Source organism: Macaca thibetana, chromosome 3 (genome assembly GCF_024542745.1).
Source record: "Macaca thibetana thibetana isolate TM-01 chromosome 3, ASM2454274v1, whole genome shotgun sequence".
In the NCBI taxonomy this organism is placed as follows: domain Eukaryota; kingdom Metazoa; phylum Chordata; class Mammalia; order Primates; family Cercopithecidae; genus Macaca; species Macaca thibetana.
The window spans coordinates 346,550-366,085 of NC_065580.1; positions in this window are offsets into that span (position 1 = coordinate 346,550).

Consider the following 19,536-nt stretch of genomic DNA (forward strand, 5'->3'; position numbering starts at 1 on the left):
GAACCCCACTCCCCCAAAGGGGGGCATCCGGAACGGTGTGGGACAGGAACCCCACTCCCCCAAAGGGGGGCATCCGGAACGCTGTGGGACAGGAACCCCACTCCCGCAAAGGGGGGCATCCGGAACGCTGTGGGACAGGAACCCCACTCCCCCAAAGGGGGGCATCCGGAACGCTGTGGGACAGGAACCCCACTCCCGCAAAGGGGGGCATCCGGAACGCTGTGGGACAGGAACCCCACTCCCCCAAAGGATTATTCATGGAATTGGGGAAGTTTCAAGAGGAAAGAAAAGCCCTTCCTGTGTTTTCAGGAGAGAGAATGAGGAGCAACCATATTAACTACTCAAGTATGTTGAAAAGTTGTTACTAGGAAGAGATTATTATTGTCCTTGTCCCAGAGGAAGAATTAGGACCTGTGGATACAAACCGCAGGGAGACAGGTTTCAGTGTGGAAAACAGAAGCTGTTTCTTGCAATTAGAGCTGAACAAAACTAAATGGGCTGCTCAAGAAGAAGTGAGCTCTCCATCACTGGAGGTGCCAAAACTAGGTGGCAGAGGCAGGTGTATTGCTGCATTAGCCCGGAAGGCCAAGCATCCACGTATCACACGGAAGACCCAGATCATCTCAAGAATTCATCCTGCCCATGATTTTGTAAAACAGGGTCATCTCAACCCCGCTGCCAATTCACTGTGACCCACCCACTTGGTGGCACGTCTGTAACCACTTGAGTCGTCACACAGAGCCCTTGACATCGTGAGCCTACAGCTTAAGAAAACGGATACAGGCACAATATAACGACCTTTCTGTTGTTTTTTCCCCAGATATGATGGGGTCAAGGAAATGGCAAGTTCCTATGATCAGCCCTTCTCCTCCACTAGGACGGGTCTAAATCAGGGAGGAAAGCAACTTCTCTTCTGAAAATCCAGAGGCTTTTTAAAGTAAGCCTGTGTAAGGAAAACTGGGATTGCCCAGTGGATGGTTTGTTAACACACAGACCCCAGGAGACTGACCGCCAGGCTGGGAAGTGTAATTGCAGTGACTGAGGGCATCAGACATCCTCGCCGCCAGGTAGGATGAGGTCCTCACAAGACAGAAGCCAAGTTGTCAGCTTAATGCAAGAAAAGACGCCATCTTTCACCACGACGGTCTCCAGCGTTCACCTTCTTGGCAGGAAATAATCATTCCTGCCGCCATCGAAAGTTGTTTCTGAAATGTTGGTTTGACATTTTAAAGCAGTAACTGGCGTCTTCTGAAATATATTTCTGGTCTTTTGGGACTTCATCATTTTCCTGTGAAGCTTGACCTTTCAAATCCAGTGAGCAAAAGTCCTGAGATTTTTAATGCATCACACCTGAGACACTTTGTCACCCACCAGCATTTATGGGGTTGGCATTTTCCGAGTTTGCCTGATTTCTGAAGACCACGCAGATAACAGTTTCAGCTCCCAGATTCTCGCTGCACACAACCAAAAGAAAAAGCTGCAGTATTTCAGCTCCTTTCGATGAGACATGAGCTGCAGTTCTTCAGGCTCTCGAAACCAAGAGTTGGCTGCACAGCAGACTGGCGGCACTGACGATGATGGAGACCTCGGGCAGCCGCAGGGCCGGGTGCCTGGGGAAGGACGTCCTGGGACGGTCCCTCTTGGTGGAGTTGGGAAAAGAAGCAAAAGTCCATCCCCTGTGAGAACAAAGGGTTAGAGACTGAGGAAACCTGCGACACAGCTGCCCAGGGGCACAGCCATCTCGCTGACACACCGGCTCCCTCCGGCAGGCACTCCGCAAGGGCGTCCTGAATCCACCGGCTCCCTCCGGCAGGCACTCCGCAAGGGCGTGTGGGTCCTGGAAACCCCCACCTGTGCCAACTAACATCCAATTTCAGCAATCGGATGTCCCAGATTCTAACACAAAATTGAAATACAGAAAGTACCACCCGCTTGCCCTCTTAGGAGACCCCTAGAAAGCTCTGGAAAGCCCAGAGCTGAGCAGCAAAGCCAGGAAGAAGAGACACCAACAGCCAGACAAACAAATCCGCTAACAAGCGTTGGAATCGCAGGCTCAGAGCCAGATGGCCTTAGAGACCTTCCCAGCAGTTTTCAGGCTGATGGAACATTTTGTTCAAATAAAACTGAATGTGGATCGTGGTTTGTAGAATAGACTTGCTGGCCTGACGGATGGAGGGTGAAAGCCCCTGACCTAGTCCAGCCCATCCCAGCAGGGAGACCCTCAGAACATACTTTGAAGCAACTGCATCTGGTCCACCCTCTTTTTACCTCAAAGAAACAGCCCCAGGAGGCCACAGGACCTGCCGAGCGTGAAGTCTGGCAGGCCATGTAAGCTTCACGGGGCAGGTCTGCAGACCCCGGCCCCCAGCAGCCGGAACCAGCCCATCTACTGTGTTGGTTTCTGTGCTGTTAGCCAAGGCAGCTGTTTCGTGACGATTACTAATTACGAGCTTGGATTTTCTCACCAGCTGGTTATGCAGCAATTATTACGGTGCCTGCCTCACAGGGCCTTATAAGGACTAAAGTGAGTGTGAGTGCAAGCTCCGAAGGGGAAGCCACTAGAAAGACCCCCTCCCTGTCAGCGCTTGGCCCCTCTGCACCCGCCCTCCCTGGCATGGCTGGGTCCTCTGTCTCTGCACCCGCCCTCCCTGGCATGGCTGGGTCCTCTGTCTCTGCACCCACCCTCCCTGGCATGGCTGGGTCCTCTGTCTCTGCACCCACCCTCCCTGGTGAGGCTGCATCCTCTGTCTCTGTGCCTGCCTGGCCCTCTCACCTGGCCCCTCTGTACCCGCCCTCCCTGGCGTGGCTGGGTCCTCTGTCTCTGCACCTGCCTGGCCCTTTCTCTTTTCAGGCTCCTCATTGGCTCATCTCGTCATCCCCATCTTTCGCTCTTTCTCATGTCTGTTGGATGTTTGTTCCATTTACCATTTATCTATCTTTCACTGTTAATCAATTTTAAATACAAATAACATTTTCTTTCCTTAAAACATTTAAATTTCACTATTTTACATTTAAGTGAACACAATCTATCCACCTCGGTGGTCAAAGTCATTCAGAAGCAAACTCTGTCCTCCCACCTGACCCCTCTGAAGGTCGTGGACTCACACTCGAGGGTCCTCGTGCCTGACTGTGCGGCGCTGACTCTATTTCCCCGGGCCCCCGAGCAGACCACGTGTGAGGCTGACTCATCAGGAGCTCTAGACACACACCCGGAGCCCTGGACACACACCCGGAGCCCTAGACACACGCCCACAGCCCTAGACACACGCCCACAGCCCTAGACACACGCCCGGAGCCCTGCCTGCCCGGACCACCTGGCCCACGCCACACAGCCCACCCAGGTGGCAGGACTGCTTTCCTCCGTTTGATCTAACTTGGTTTTTCCATGTCTTCCTGGGCAAAATGAAGACAAAACCCATCGCCACCAATCTCCCTCCGTGGCGGGAAGGAGTCGCAAGGGTTGTGTGATGACACTCAAAGGAGAGTCTCAGGAGCCCAGAGCAAAGCAGGCAGCGTGCAGAAAGCCGTCCTCTTCTCTCGGCTGCAGGAACCAGAGCGCAGAAGGCCATCCCCTTATCTCAAAGCCCAGCTGCCACGTGGATGACATCTGAGTGCACATTTTCAACTGCTGTTTTTGTTCATTGATTGGCATTCAAGGGTCAAAATATGACTGCAATTGCTCGGGCTGATTTGTGAAAGAGAACACACACAGAAAAGTGCGCAAGTCCACACTGGGTTCCACCCGGCAGGAATGCGTGCCTCTCCCAGGAAGGAGCCCAGGGCAGCTTTCAGTTCTTCATCCTGCCCCCAAATCAGCAGACACTTCACTGGTTACTCACGTTTTTTTTTTTTTTTTTTTTTTTTTTTGAGACAGAGTCTCACGCTGTTGCCCAGGCTGGAGTGCAGTGGCGCGATCTCGGCTCACTGCAAGCTCCGCCTCCCGGGTTCCCGCCATTCTCCTGCCTCAGCCTCCTGAGTAGCTGGGACTACAGGCGCCTGCCACCGCGCCCGGCTAATTTTTTTTTTGTATTTTTAGTAGAGACGGGGTTTCACTGTGGTCTCGATCTCCTGACCTTGTGATCCGCCCACCTCGGCCTCCCAAAGTGCTGGGATTACAGGCTTGAGCCACCGCGCCCGGCCAGTTACTCAGGTTTTTAAAGTCCTTTTTGAATTTGCAAAGGACAGGTGGGCTCTTTGTGGATGGAAACGTGAACCTGCATGTTTAAAAGCCCAGGTAATCACACCTAGAAAACCGCAGGTCCCAGGACCAGACCTAGTCCCACCCTGCAGCCACAAGGGCCTGTGGACTCCACACACCAGAAAAATGATTCCACATCTTGCTACAAACCTTAACTCCAGCCATATTTTCTTCTGTGCCACGGGGTGGTGCATATGAGAGGCTTGGAGGGATTTATGCAAACGCACAGGAACAGTGGGAGTGAAATGGCTCAGCTCAAACCCTGCTGGTGGCAGATGGTGACGTGGTCTCCAAGGATCCAATCATGTTGCGGTTCCTGCCCTTAGTCAGGTTTTAGCTTATTTGTCCATGTCTAGTTCCAGTGCTTTTTTTTTTTTTTTTTGAGACAGGGTCTCACTCTGTTGTCCAGGCTGGAGTGCAGTGGCACAATCTTGGCTCACTGCAATCCCTGCCTCCCAGGTTCAAGAGATTCTTATGCCTCAGCCTCCCAAGCAACTGCGATGACAGGCATCCCACAACACCCGGCTAATTTTTGTATTTTTGCTAGAGACGGGGTTTCACCATGTTGGTCAGGCTGGTCTTGAACTCCTGACCTCAAGTGATCTGCCTGCCTCGGCCTCCCAAAGTGCTGGGATTACAGGTGTGAGTCACCGCACCTGGTCTCACAATGCATTTTTAATTAAAAAACATAAACATTTGAATAAGACGTACAGGTGCTCACAATGCCACTCTGCAGAGATGACCACACGCAACCAACAATTCGGTTCATTCCCCAACATGCGCCATCTGGAAATTCCTGTGGAAGCTTTGACGTCCTTTAAAAACCTACCATTCTGAAAACTGATTTTTAATAATTTTTAAATTATCACATGGTAAGACTGACATTTTGGTGTAGAGTCCCGTACGTTTCAGCAATGCGCGTGCTAACAAACATATTCAAAGTGAAAATGCTACTTCCGAAATGACAAAGTGGCGCCTCCACCCTTAAGCACAACTCTTTCGTAACCGGTGCAGGAACAACGCGTCAGCCGGGTGGAAAACGAACTTAGATTCACACCCTACGCGGGAAGACACTTCAAATCAATTAGAGACCCCAGTGTGAAAAAAGAAATCTTTCAAGTACCAGAAGACCTGGGTGAATCCCTCTAACCACGGGGAAACTGGCTAACTACGGTCAAAATCCAAGGGCAATGAAAGAAAATATTTACAAATCTGCCCACAAAAAATGTTTAACACCACTAAAAACCACCATATACAAAGTTAAAAGGCAGTTGACAAACCAGAAGAAAACAGTCACAGCACATCCCACAGATGCAGAGCTAATATAGCCAACATAGCAAGAATCCTTATAAACGGAGGATCAAAGGGCCAGAAAAACCCCAACAGAACCATGGAATAAGGTAAACAATTCACCAAGAAGACGTTAAAATGGTCCTCAGTCATATTTTTTACAGTGTGATGACACTTTCTCCTGGTGAAGTTGAGGAGACCAGCACGGGGGGATTGGAACTGGGACCACCCTTCAGCCGGGGCTGTGTCAACACCTGATACAACTACACACACTTGCTGTTGACCCAGCAATCCCACTTCTCAGAATCTTCTGGAAAACACACCTCCAAGAACACAGAAATACACGTGCATGGGATGCGTCACTGATGCCTTGTTTGAACTGCAAAGGAGCTGTGTGCTTTCCCACGTGGGGCCCAGGCAGACGGAGGAACACGGGCTCGGTGTGGGAAGCAGCAGCGTCGCCTCTGCTGGATACTTTAAAGGACACTAATTTAGTCTATGCATGAGAAAATATGAGACAAACTCAAACAGACACCTGCAAAACACCGGAACAGTACTTTTCCAAAGCACCAGGGTCATGAAACACAAGGCAAGACCAAGGAATCGAGACAGGACGACAACGCCAGGCAGCATCTGGGACCGGCTCCTGGACGAGGAAAGGGGTCCCCAGAAAAACTGGCACAGTTCAAACAGGTGTTGCATTCTGTTAATAATGTTGAACCAGTATCAGGAAAGGATACCTAGAAAAATGGCGCGGTTCAAACAGGTGTAGCGTTCTGTTAATACCGTTGCACCGATATTAACTTCCTGGTTTTGGCCATTGTGCAATGGTGCTGCAAGATGTTAACATTCTGGGAGGCCGGGTGAAGGGTGTGCATGAACTCTGTACTCTTTTTGCAACTTTTCTGTAAATCTGACATTATTTCAAAGTTTTTAACTATCTACTCCTCCATAGACTCAGCTGAAAAGAAGAAATAAAGAAAACTTTGAAAAGCAGAACCTGGTTTCCTTGCTGCTCGTGTTTGCTCCAGTCATCTGGTTGAACAGGACATGGGAGCCCTGAATGGAACCTGTCAGTACCGGCCTCAGAGTCATAAGCCTCTGACTGGTTTTTCCTCTGCATTTGCTTTAAATTTTGTTTGGAGATTCAAATCTCTTCAAAACAAAAATGGTAATTTTTTAAAATAATAGAATATGTGCATCTTTTAAAGCAGGAGTATGAACAAAAAGAGCAGGTGTCCCTCCCACCCTCCATCAGGAACCCTGCCCAGAGACTGGTTCATGGGGTTTAAGGGAAAAGGTCGCCTGCGGAGCACGGAGAGCAGGTGCAGCCGTGAAGAGTGCTGACGGGGAAGCTGTGGCAGGCTCTCTGTAAGATCCAGCTAAGATCATCAGTGAAGGTGACTGCGCTAAACAACAGATTGTCCACGTAGACGAAACAGCCTCTATTGTAAGAAGATGCCATCTAGGACTTTCCTAGCTGAAGAAGAGCAGCCAATGCTTGGTTTCAAAGCTTCCAAGCACAGGCTGGCGCTCTCATTAGGGGCTGGTGGAGCTGGTGACAAAGATGAAGCCAGTGCTCATTTGCCAAAAACCTTCGGGCCCTTAAGAATGATGCTAAAGTTACTTGGCCTGTTGTTTTAAGCCCACTGTTGAGATATACTGCTCAGAAAAGATTTCTTTCTAAATATTACTGCTCATTACCTAAGAAGATTTCTTTCAAACAATTACTGCTCATTACCCAGGAGCTCTGATGCAGCTGTACAAGGAGATAAATGCTGTTTTCTTGCCTGCTGACACCTCATCCATTCTCCAGCCCAGGGATCCAGGAGAAATTTCAACTTTCTTTTTTTTTTTTTTTTTTTTTTTTTTTTTTTTGAGACAGAGTCTTGCTCTGTCGCCCAGGCTGGGGTGCAGTGGCCGGATCTCAGCTCACTGCAAGCTCCGCCTCCCGGGTTTAGACCATTCTCCTGCCTCAGCCTCCCGAGTAGCTGGGACTACAGGCGCCCGCCACCTCGCCCGGCTAGTTTTTTGTATTTTTTAGTAGAGACGGGGTTTCACCATGTTAGCCAGGATGGTCTCGATCTCCTGACCTCGTGATCCGCCCGTCTCGGCCTCCCAAAGTGCTGGGATTACAGGCTTGAGCCACCGCACCCGGCCTGAAATTTCAACTTTCAAGTCTTATTATTTAAGAATTACATTTTGTGAGACGATAGCTGCCAGAGACAGTGATTCCTCTGATGGATCTGGGCAAAGTAAGTCGAAAACCTCCTGGAAAGGATTCACCATCCTAGATGCCATTGAAAACACCAGTGATTCGTGAGAAGAGACAAAATATGAACATTAACAGGAGTTTGGAAGAAGTTGATTCCAGCTCTCATGGATGACTTTGAGGGGTTCAGGACTTCAGTGGAAGAAGGAGGTGCAGGTGGAATGGAAATAGCGAGAGAACTGTAGTTAGAAGTGGAGCCTGAAGAGGGGACTGAATTGCTGCAGTCTCAGGATCAAAGTTTAAGGATGAGAAATTGCTTCTTATGACTAACAAAGAAAGTGGTTTCCTGAGATGGAATCTACTCCTGGTGAAGATGCTGCAAACATTGCTGAAATGACAATAAGCAATTTAGAATATCACATAAATTTAGCTGATAAAGGAGTAGCAAGGTCTGAGAGGATGACTCTGACTTTGAAAAACGTTCTACTGTGGGTAAAATGCCATCAAACAGCATGGCATGCTACAGAGAAATCTTCTATGAATCAATGTGGCATACTTCATCGTGGTCTTGTTTTTTTAAAATTGCCACAGGCACCCCAACCTTCAGCAGCACCACTCTGATCAGTCAGCAGCCACCAACACTGAGGCAAAACCCTCCACCAGCAAGAAAATTAGGACTCACTGAGGGCTCAGATGATCATCAGCATTTTTAGCAACAAAGACAGGCACGTTGTCTTTTAGACATAATGCTGTTGCAAACTTAATAGACAGACAACAGTACAGTATAAACGTAACCTCCATATGCAACGGGAAACCCAAAACTGCGTGTGTCTGGCTTTGTTGCGGGGGTCTGCAAGTGAGCCTGCAACGTTCCCCAGCTGTGCCTACCTGTGGCCTGTCCCTAGAAGTTTGCTCCTCGTGGCTGTGCTGTCTGAAGGCCTGAGCATAACTTGCACACAGACGCCGCCTCACCTCTTCTCTAGAGCACTGACCAGCATCCCGTGGCCCTGCAGGCACCTCCGAGAGTGCATCTGGCACAGAAGCGTCACCCGACCAAACCAAAGCAATGGGAACCCTGCCTGACTGCACAAGGAAGGGGGTTCCTGGCTCCACCAGGAATCAAGTTACCTCAGCAACCGTGTGTCTGCGTGTATGTATGAGTTTTAAACAACTACAACACGGTGTGCATGTACGTATGAGTTTTAAACAACTACAACACGGTGTGCATGTACGTATGAGTTTTAAACAACTACAACACGGTGTGCGTGTGCGTATGAGTTTTAAACAACTACAACACGGTGTGCGTGTACGTATGAGTTTTAAACAACTACAACACGGTGTGCGTGTGCGTATGAGTTTTAAACAACTACAACACGGTCTGCGTGTACGTATGAGTTTTAAACAACTACAACACGGTGTGCGTGTGCGTATGAGTTTTAAACAACTACAACATGGTGGCAAAAGCAAGCCCCTCTGGAGGATAAAGAAAAGCTGAAAGACTCCACTGCACTTAGCAGACGGGGCGAGGGAGGAGCCCTGCTCCACATGCTTCTCCAGCCACAGGGTCTGGACCTTCAGGCATGTGTGCTTAGAGACGTGGAGTTCCGTCAAATGAGCCCCCCAGAAGCTTCCGGTGAGAACCTGTCTAGAACTGTTGTGTGGGCTGTGGTTTGACTTAACCATCGGCTTGTAGATAAACTGCCATTTATACATGTGAATAAGGTATTCATCCAGTGATAATCCAACACGTGATAATCACATACCGTTGAATTTTCAAAAGTAACTGGTGTAGCTAATTATCTGTCTCAGTTTGGCAGCCTCTGAGGTGTCACTTACAATCTGTGCGCTCGGCTCACAAACCTGAAGTATCCGCCCAGTGCTAGGTCGTACAGTCTCTCATCTTTCTGAAACAAAAGTTCTGAATTGTGGTGCCACAGAGAAGGGACACTAGGGTCCGTGGTGGAGGCTGAGCCTGTGGACGCTCAGAACTCAGTGACGAGCGGCTGCAGTCACGGGAGCACAGGCACCTTGACCAGGAGAGACCGAGGGACCCCCTTGAGCCGCCCCTTCTCACACGGAGGACGGGCAGCCCTGGAGGTCGGGGCTTGGGGCCTAGGCCACCCACACGCATGGGCTTTCCTACCCCCTTCTGATTCAGGACTGAGGAATCCTGGAACCCTGGGGAGCTCACAGGCACCAGGGACTGATACCCTGCAAGGGCATCAGCCATAGGCCACAGGACAGAGGACAACCACCTCAGTGAGCAAACCCCAGAGTCTCGTGCTGAGAACAGAGCGTCATCTGGAGAAGTGAATTCTGACTCCACAGACAAAGTTAGGACAGTTGTTCAGGACAGCCACAGGCACGTGTCAAGTGGAGGTGAGGAGGAGGAACCAGCCTCTGTGGGCTCCAACCTGCATAAAGCCGCCCAAATTCTAAGTCTCACTCCACTCACTCCAGGCAGCAGAGCTGAGAGCAGCTCTCTCCAGCATCCTCAGCCGCTGCCAGGCCGGCCGGCTCTCAGCACAGGTCGTAAACATTCTCACTTTCCTCGTGCCAAAAATACATCAGTTCCAAAACAGAAAAATGATATTGTTCAGAGGTGAGGCAGGTGTGTTAGGAAAGAACAACACAGGCCTCATTGGATATGGCAAGAAGCACAGCCCCTTCCAGAAGAAACAGAGGCCCTGAGCCAGGAAGGACGCTGTATCTGCTGAGTGGCCGAACACTGTCAGGGGTCGGGGTATCCTGTCATTCACTTCTCAGAACAGACCTGCAAGTGAAGAACTGCATTTCACAGATTAGGAAACGGCCCCGGAGAGCCTCGGTGACATGCACGAGGTCCCCAGCTCCGCGGCGGGTGAGCCAGGCTCCAAGTGCCAGCTTTCCTGGCTGCATGTCCTGGAGGGACGAACTTGGGGGTGAGAAGGAAATGGGGGCCTGGCGGGGTCTCTAGGGTTTGCATTTTGTGTCTTCATGTAGGTGGCGAATTTGAGAAACTGTAATGGACGATTTTACTCTGCTGAGCTCTAGGGGGGTCTCTGAGAAGCGATGCCTGCGTTTTCCTCCTGACAAGGTCTCAGCTGGAAGTTGTCTCCTACCTTTTGTACCAAGTTTCCTGGTGACCCTGTCAGAGGAGAGAAAACCACAGGTTAGCAATCCCCACTATACTCATTCCAAACGCAGCCCATCGTGATCTAAAAGCCAGCAGGGCCGTTGCAGGACTCCACGTTTCCCTGGGGGTGTTACTTCCTGCACACTGACCAGCACATGATACTGACAAGACTTTGCAGCTTCAACCCATAATAAGGGGAAAAAGATAAAATAAAGAGGCTGGACATGGTGGCTCACACCTGAAATCCCAGCACTTTGGGAGGCCAAGGTGGGAGGATTGCTTGAGCCTAGAGGTTGAGACCAGCCTGAGCAACAGAAGAAGACCCTAGCTCTTTTAAAATAACTAAAAGAGTGTAATTATATTGCTTGTTCCACAAAAGATAAATGCTTGAGGGGACGGACACCCCATTATCCGTGATGTGATCGGCATGCATTGCATGCCCGTAACAAAGCATCTCATGTACCCCATAAATATATATGCCGACTGTGTACCCACAAAAATTAAAAATAAAAGTGCTTTAAAGAGAGAAAAGAAAACCCACAGGTGGCAGGCAGAGATTCCGGCTGCCTCCAGTGCATCCGCGTGGATGTTGGCATTTCATCCTCGTCTCAGAGAAAGCAGTTCCCACCTCCTCCCGCTGTCTGCGGAGGGGTTTGGACTCTCAGCGTCTTGGCTACGCTGGCATTCTTCCCTGCTCAGGGAGCCAGCCGTTCCCGGACCCTGCTAAGAAGACCTAACCATGGATGGCATCATGATCGCCAGGCCGTCCTCCATTCTTTCACCCTCTTGGGACCTGGAATTCCATCTTGCTTCCCTATTGTGTCTGTCCACGGTGCCAGTCACATGGTAAGTACTCAACAAGTATTTGCCAAATGAAAGAATACACTGTATGAAGGAAAAATCGAAAATGCCACCTCTGAAGATTGGAAATCAGAACTAACAAGAATCCAAGTGAGACATCTGAGCTCAGCAGGAGACTTCCCAGCAGTCGTGTTCTCTGTGACAATGTGACTCACGAGGCTGCCGGGCGGGGAGCGGAGGACTCTTAAATATTATATGAGAATGTGAAGTGATCACCTCAGCAACAATCCCCTCGAGACTGAGCCAGGACAACAACAGGTTTCGGTGGCTGCTGACGGTCAGTCAGGAGCACTGGGTAGGACGGAGCTGGCCACCCACTGGTTTCTGGCGTTGGTCAGAAATGCTAGGCCAGGGGTTCTCCTCACAGGCCCAGGGGAGGAACCAGCACAGGGTGGTTTGAGGAGAGAAGATGGGACAGAGCCCCAGGGGCAGCCTGGCACGTTGGGTCTGGATACTGTGATCCCAGAGCCTGCATCTTAGCACTGTGCGGCCTCACCCTTCTTCTTCTTCCACCTGTGCGTGGAAATACAGCACGAACACACGAAGGCAGATGCCAAGTCTCTCCACCTCAAGACACGCGTAGCACACAGAGCTGCGGAGGGCAGGCAGATGAACCAGGAGCACTCCAGACATAGAAGCCCGGGCAGGAGCCGCTGTCAGGACAGAGGACACCTTTCCACACCCGCCTGGCTTCAGAAGGTCCTGGGTCAAAGAAGAATTCTCTTTTTATGTATATATGTTGAAAGAATTTCAGACTGGCAAGCAAGTAGCTTCGACTGTCTCTTAAAATACCTAGGGAGTTTGTTCTTTCTTTATTAGCAAAAAGCCAAGTTTTAAGGATTAAATTTTTCATAAGAACTTAGGGAAAATGTGGGGAAACAAACATCTTCTGTTCGTGGAGGAAGCTCTGGGTGTCTTCAACATGAGGGGCTCCTGGAGGCCTCGTGAGAACCACACAGTGACCCAAGACAGGACCTCAGCCGCCTCCTGAAGGCAGCGGGGAGGCTGCACGTTTTACAGGTGATCTGGACATTGTTAGATGCTACAAATAAGAGCCAAGGAAAAGATGTTAAGCGTCTGGGTGAGTCAGGAAAACCTGGAGCGTGAGTGGAATCACTGATTCCTGACACGTTCCCTCTCCGTAGGAAACGGCCCTGGGCAGAAAACAAGACCCTGAGGAGAGGGGAGTGTGGACACAGGTCGGGAGTGTGGACGGGGTCCCGGGGTCCCCACTGAGGAGAGGGGAGTGTGGATGAAGGTGGGGGTGTGGAGGGGGATCCCCCCTTAGGAGAGGGGAGTGTGGATGAAGGTGGGGGTGTGGAGAGGGGTCCCCCTTAGGAGAGGGGAGTGTGGATGAAGGTGGGGGTGTGGAGGGGGATCCCCCCTTAGGAGAGGGGAGTGTGGATGAAGGTGGGGGTGTGGAGGGGGGTCCCCACACTGGGATTTCCATCTGGGGTCCGCATTTCAAGCTTCATCCACCAGCCTTCGCACTCCTCAGGAGGTCCCCAAATCCAAGTCATGAGAGGCTGATACGCAGAAGCTCGACCGTGGGTGTGCAGCTGGCAGCGAGGGTGGGCAGAGCCCTGTCTTCCTGTCAGAGCTAACCGCAGGAAGGCCGAGGGGCGTGGGCTGGGGACCGGTACGTGGGACCCCGAGCAGAAGGGACGGATGGGCAGCCTCTCTTCTGTGACCTGTGCAAAGCGCTGGGTCTCCCTCCTTTCTCTCAGCTTAACTGCTGCAAAGACTGCCCCTTACCCTCTGCCGGATGAGCCTTCCTGGCAGATGGTCGCATATTAACCCTTCATCAAGGTGCAGTTAAATCTGTGTCCGGGGGCATTTCCCCTCCCCCTCCCTCCCCCCTCCCTCCCTCAGCCCCGGCAGCCGCTGCACTCGTTACTGTCTCCATGGTTTTACCTTTTCCACAATGTCATAGAGTTGGAATCACACAACGTGTGGCCTTTTCAGATTGGCCCCTTCACCTAGTAATATACAGTTAAGGTTCCTCCAGGTCTTTTCATGGCTTAATAGCTGTTTTTCTTCAGCAACAAAGAATATTCCCTGGTCTGGATGCACCACAGTCCACTCACCCATTCACCCACTGAGGGGCATCTCAGTTACTTCCAAGTTCGGGCAACTGTGAATGAAGCTGCTGTAAACACGCACGTGCGGACTCTTGTGGAACGTAAGGTTTCAGCTCTTTGGGTAAATACAAAGGAGTGTGGCTGCTGGATGATATGGTAATAGGAGGTTAAATTTCAGGAAAAGCCGCCAAGCCGTCCTCCACAGTGGTTGTAGCATTTTGCATTCCACCGGCAATGAATGAAAGTTCCTGCTGCTCCACGTCCTGGCCTGCATTTGGTGTTGTCAGTGTTCCAGACTTTGGCCATTCTATTTATTTATTTATTTAAAGTCAGAGTCTCGCTCTGTTGCCCAGGCTGGAGTGCAGTGGCATGATCTCGGCTCACTGCAACCTCTGGCTCCCGGGTTCATGCCATTCTCCTGCCTCAGCCTCCCGAGTAGCTGGGACTACAGGCGCCCACCACCACGCCCGGCTAATTTTTTGCATTTTTAGTAGAGACGGGGTTTCACCGTGTTAGCCAGGATGGTCTCGATCTCCTGACCTCATGACCTGCCCACCTCAGCCTCCCAAAGTGCTGGGATTATAGGCGTGAGCCACGGTGCCCGGCCTATTTTTTATTTTTTGAGACAAAGTCTCATTCTGTCACCCAGGCTGGAGTGCAGTGGTGCGATCTCGGCTCACTGCAACCTCCGCCTCCTAGGTTCAAGCAACAATCCTGCCTCAGCCTCCCGAGCAGTTGGGACTACAGGTGTGCATGATCATGCCTGGCTAATTTTGTATTTTTAGTAGAGACAGAGTTTCACCATGTTGGCCAGGCTGGTCTCGAACTCCTGACTTCAGGTGATCCATCCTGCTTGGTTACCAAAGTTCTGGGATACAGGTGTGAGCCACCGCACCTGGCCGACTTTGGCCATTCTAATAGGTGTACAGGGGCATCTCGTTGTTTTGTGTTTCCTTGAACATGCAATTTGGCGCATCTTTTCATGTGCTTGTTTGCCATCTGCAGATCTTCAGCAAGCATCTGTTAGGGTCTTTACATCATTTTTAATAGGGTTGTTGTTTTCTTATAGTTAGGTTTTAAGAGTTCTTTATGTATTTTGGATACCAGTCCTGTATCAGATGTGTGTTCTGCAAATACTTTCTCCCTGTCATCTCATTCTCTTGATGCATTCTGGGTTTTAGGAATGAAAACTTTGTTCCTTGTTTTCTTCTTTTCTACTCAACTCTGCTTCACACTTTTCCACCACTGCCTCTTCGCCACCTGTTCACAACCCTGTGCATCTTTCCACACTGTATCCACGTTCAGAGAATTATATACAAATGTGTATCTATGTACATATACATAGACATATATAAAATTAAATACATGTATGTGGGGGTATTTTGCCATTTTTGCTTTATAAAGATAGAATCGCATTATAAATGCATCCTTGCATCTTATCTTTCTTCTTCAATGATGCCTCAAGGAAATCCCTGCAAGTTAACTGGTATAGACCGACTTCATTTTCCTAACGGCGGCTTGAAACTCCACCGTGTGAATGCACCATCATTCACTGAATCACTTCTAGATCGTGAGGCGCTGGCTTTTTTTCTGGACATTTGCTACAAATGCTGCTGAAACACACACCTCAGACACCTGAGCTGGCACACTGGCCCTCCTGTATCCATGGCACATATTCCCAGGAGTGCAGCTGATATGTTGAAAATATGCGTATTCTTTATCTTGGCAGATGTTGCCATATCACTTCAAAAAAGAGTCTAACAGTGTGTCTTACCACATGGCTCTCCCTACTTGCCGAGACCAACAGCTCTTTCTAGCCACCCTGTCTGGCTCTCTTTGCTGATAAAAAGAACTCTAAACCCTTTATGAAGCCCTCCAAGGCCCTATAATTGACATCGACCTTTACCTCTCTCTTCCCACTCTATTTTCTTTTTTAGATGAAGTCTGGCTCTGTGGCCCAAGCTGGAGTGCAATGGTGCTATCTTGGCTCACTGCAACCTCCACCTCCAGCGTTCAAGTGATTCTCCTGCCTCAGCCTCCCAAGTAGCTGGAACTACAGGCGTGCACAACCACACCTGGCTAATTTTTGTATTTTTAGTAGAGATGGGGTTTCATCATGTTGGCCAGGCTGGTCTCAAACTCCTTACCTCTGGTGATCCGCCCACCTCGGCCTCCCAAAGTGCTGGGATTTCAGGCATGAGCCACCACACCCAGCCTATTTCCCACTCTTCTTTGTGAACCCTGTTCCAGCCACCTGCCAACTCTGTTCCTCAATCAGTTTCTACATATTATCGTTTCTGAGCTCACACTGCTCGGTGGGAATGTCCTGGCCCACTCCCCATTTCATGAGTTCCGTGATCCTTCAGACCCAAAGTCTCATCATCACCACCAAGTCCTGACCCGTGCTGGGACACTCTGTGCTCCAGAGTCCATCGGCCTAATCTCTGCATCATACTTGGAGATGCAGGGAGGGTGAGTGGCTGCTCAGAGTCATGGATAGGAGCAGAGCCCACGTGACAGTGCCTTGGATTTGGAGACAGTGTGACTGTTCTCTGCTCAGTGTGATCTGACACCAAATTCTGAGGTGAGGAAGTTTTTCTGAGGGCCCAGTGCCTGCTTTCCCTTTCTTGATTCTAATTCGTTTCTCCAGGGAGAGTCATTCCTCTAAGAAGACCCCCACTGCCTGAGGTTCATGGCTCAGGTGTCTTCCTGAGTGGTCTTCTATGACCCCAGTCACCCTATTTACATTCCCCATTACCTTCCCCAGCTGGCATCTTCTATATTTCACTTATTTATCTTGACTCTTACATAACTCTAAGCACTAGAGGCAAGGTCCATGACAGCAGGATTCCATCCTCTTGGGTTACTGCTGCCTCAGTAAATGTGGGATGGTTGGATGCATGCATGCATGAACGATGCACAGATGAATGGATGGATGCATGAAAGGATTGATGGATGAAAGGATGCATGGATGATAGATGGGTAAATGCATGAATGGAAGGATTCATGAATGGATGAATGGATGGGTGGCTCCATGAATGGATGAACGAATGCATGCATTATTAATGGATAGCTGGACGGATAGATGCATGCATGCGTGAATGAATGGATGAATGGATGCACGGAGGGATACATGAATGCATGGATGAGTGGATAAGTGCATGGATGGATGAATGGATGGATGCATAGATGGATGGATGAATGGGTGCATGGATGGATGGATGGTTGGATGGATGGTTGGATGGATGGATAGATGGATGCATGGATGCATGGATGGATACATGAATGCATGGATGAGTGGATGAGTGTATGGATGGATGGATGGATGGATGGATGGATGGATGGATGGATGGATGGATACTTGGATGGACGGACAGATGGATGGATGGATGGATGGATGCACGGATGGATGAATGCATAGATAGATGGATGGATACCTGAATAGATGAATGAATGCATAGATGGATGGATGAATGGATGCATGCATGGATGGATGAATGGATGCATGCATGGATGGATGGATGCATGGATGGATACATGAATGCATAGATGAGTGGATGAGTGCATGGATGGATGGATGGATGGATACTTGGATGGATGGATGGATGGATGGATGGATGGAGGCATGGATAGATGGATGGATGCATGGATAGAGGAACAGATGCATAGATGGATTGATGAATGATGCATGGATGGATGGATGGATGCATGGATGGATGGATGCATAGATGGATGGATGGATGGATGGATGGATGGATGGATGCATGGATGGATGGATGATGCATGGATGCATGGATGAATGGATGGATGGATGCACAGATGGATGGATGGATGCATGAATAGATGGATGACGCATAGATGGATGGATGCATGAATTGATGGATGATGCATGCATGGATGGATGGATGGATGGGTAGGTGGATGGATGCACAGATGGATGGATGGATGGATGCATGCATGCATGAATAGATGGATGATGCATAGATGGATGGATGCACAGATGAATGGATGCATACATGGATGAATGCATGAATGGATGGATGAATGGATGCATAGATAGATGGATGGTGCATAGATGGATGGATGAATGCATGCATGGGTGCATGAATTTATGGATGGTTGGATTGATGAATGGGTACATGGATGAATAGATGGATGGATACATGGATGGATGCATGGATAGTGTATGGATGCATAGATGCATGGATGGATGAATGTATTGATGGATAGATGAATAGATGGATATGTGCATGAATGAATGGAAACATTGATAATGGATGGATGCATGGATAATGGGTGAATGGATGAATGAATGGATAGATGTGTGCATGGATGGATGGATGGGTGCATGGATGAATGCCTGGATAATGGATGGATGCATAGATGGATGGATGAATACATGGATTTATGGATGAATAGATGGACAGATGCAAGGATAATGGATGGACTCATGAGTGGATGTATGAGTGGATTCATAAATGCATGTATGGATGAATGCATGCATGGATTAATGGATGCATGAATGGACAGATTCATGGATAATGGATGAATGCATGGAATGATGGATGGATGAATGGATGAATGAACACATGGATGGATGGATGGATAGATGAATCATACATAGGTACATGGATGCATTGATGGATGCATGCATAAATTGATGGATGGATGGATGGATGGATGGATGGATGGATGGATGGATAGATGCATGGATGCATGGAAGGACAGAATGGTTCTCTTTTCCTCTCCTCTATGGAAATTGATGATGTACACTTCTAATCTACCTTGTGTACTAAAGGCAATGTCTTTCCCCAACTACAATTCCCATAACCTATTAGAATATCACTAGCAGTCAAATAATTTTGAACTGTCACCAACTTAGTTTAAGCCTAGTTAATCCACTTAGCAAAGACCATTACTCAAGTATAATTACATTTCTTCTTCTGAAATGACACCACTAAATTCAATAAATATTTGTTAAATAAATAGCAAGATGCCATTTCTGGAAACACTGGAGCAGTTGACCAGCATTCAGGAAGATAAGAAGATGTTGAGTATGACCCTGAACTCTGAACTACCTGTTTTGTATCTCTTGGAGAAAATGTGAGTGCACACAGCATGCAATTCAGGCAGAGGCTCCCCAAAGCCTGCAGGAGCTTTTCTAATTGCATGTTCATTATGAACACATAATTAAACTGGTAACATTAATTTTCTTTTTTTTTTTTTTTTTTTTTTTTTTTTTGAGACGGAGTCTCGCTCTGTCGCCCAGGCTGGAGTGCAGTGGCCGGATCTCAGCTCACTGCAAGCTCCGCCTCCCGGGTTCGGGCCATTCTCCTGCCTCAGCCTCCTGAGTAGCTGGGACTACAGGCGCCCGCCACCTCGCCCGGCTAGTTTTTTGTATTTTTTAGTAGAGACGGGGTTTCACCGTGTTAGCCAGGATGGTCTCGATCTCCTGACCTAGTGATCCGTCCGTCTCGGCCTCCCAAAGTGCTGGGATTACAGGCTTGAGCCACCGCGCCCGGCCTCATTAATTTTCAATTAGAGGAGCACATTAAAGTTTTGGTGTCTGGGCATTCATGTGGACATAATCCCTGAGTAATTAAAACACAGCCTTCATTTCAGAGGACAAAGTGCAATCTGTGACCTGCCTTGATGAAAAAAAATGGGAAAGGAAAGTCCTGAGAGTGACACTGGCTTACAGGAGAACCAACACATTTTTGTGCCTGCAAGAGATGTGTTCTGGCTTGTAGACTCTGGGAGCAGTTCCCAGTGGGGTCAC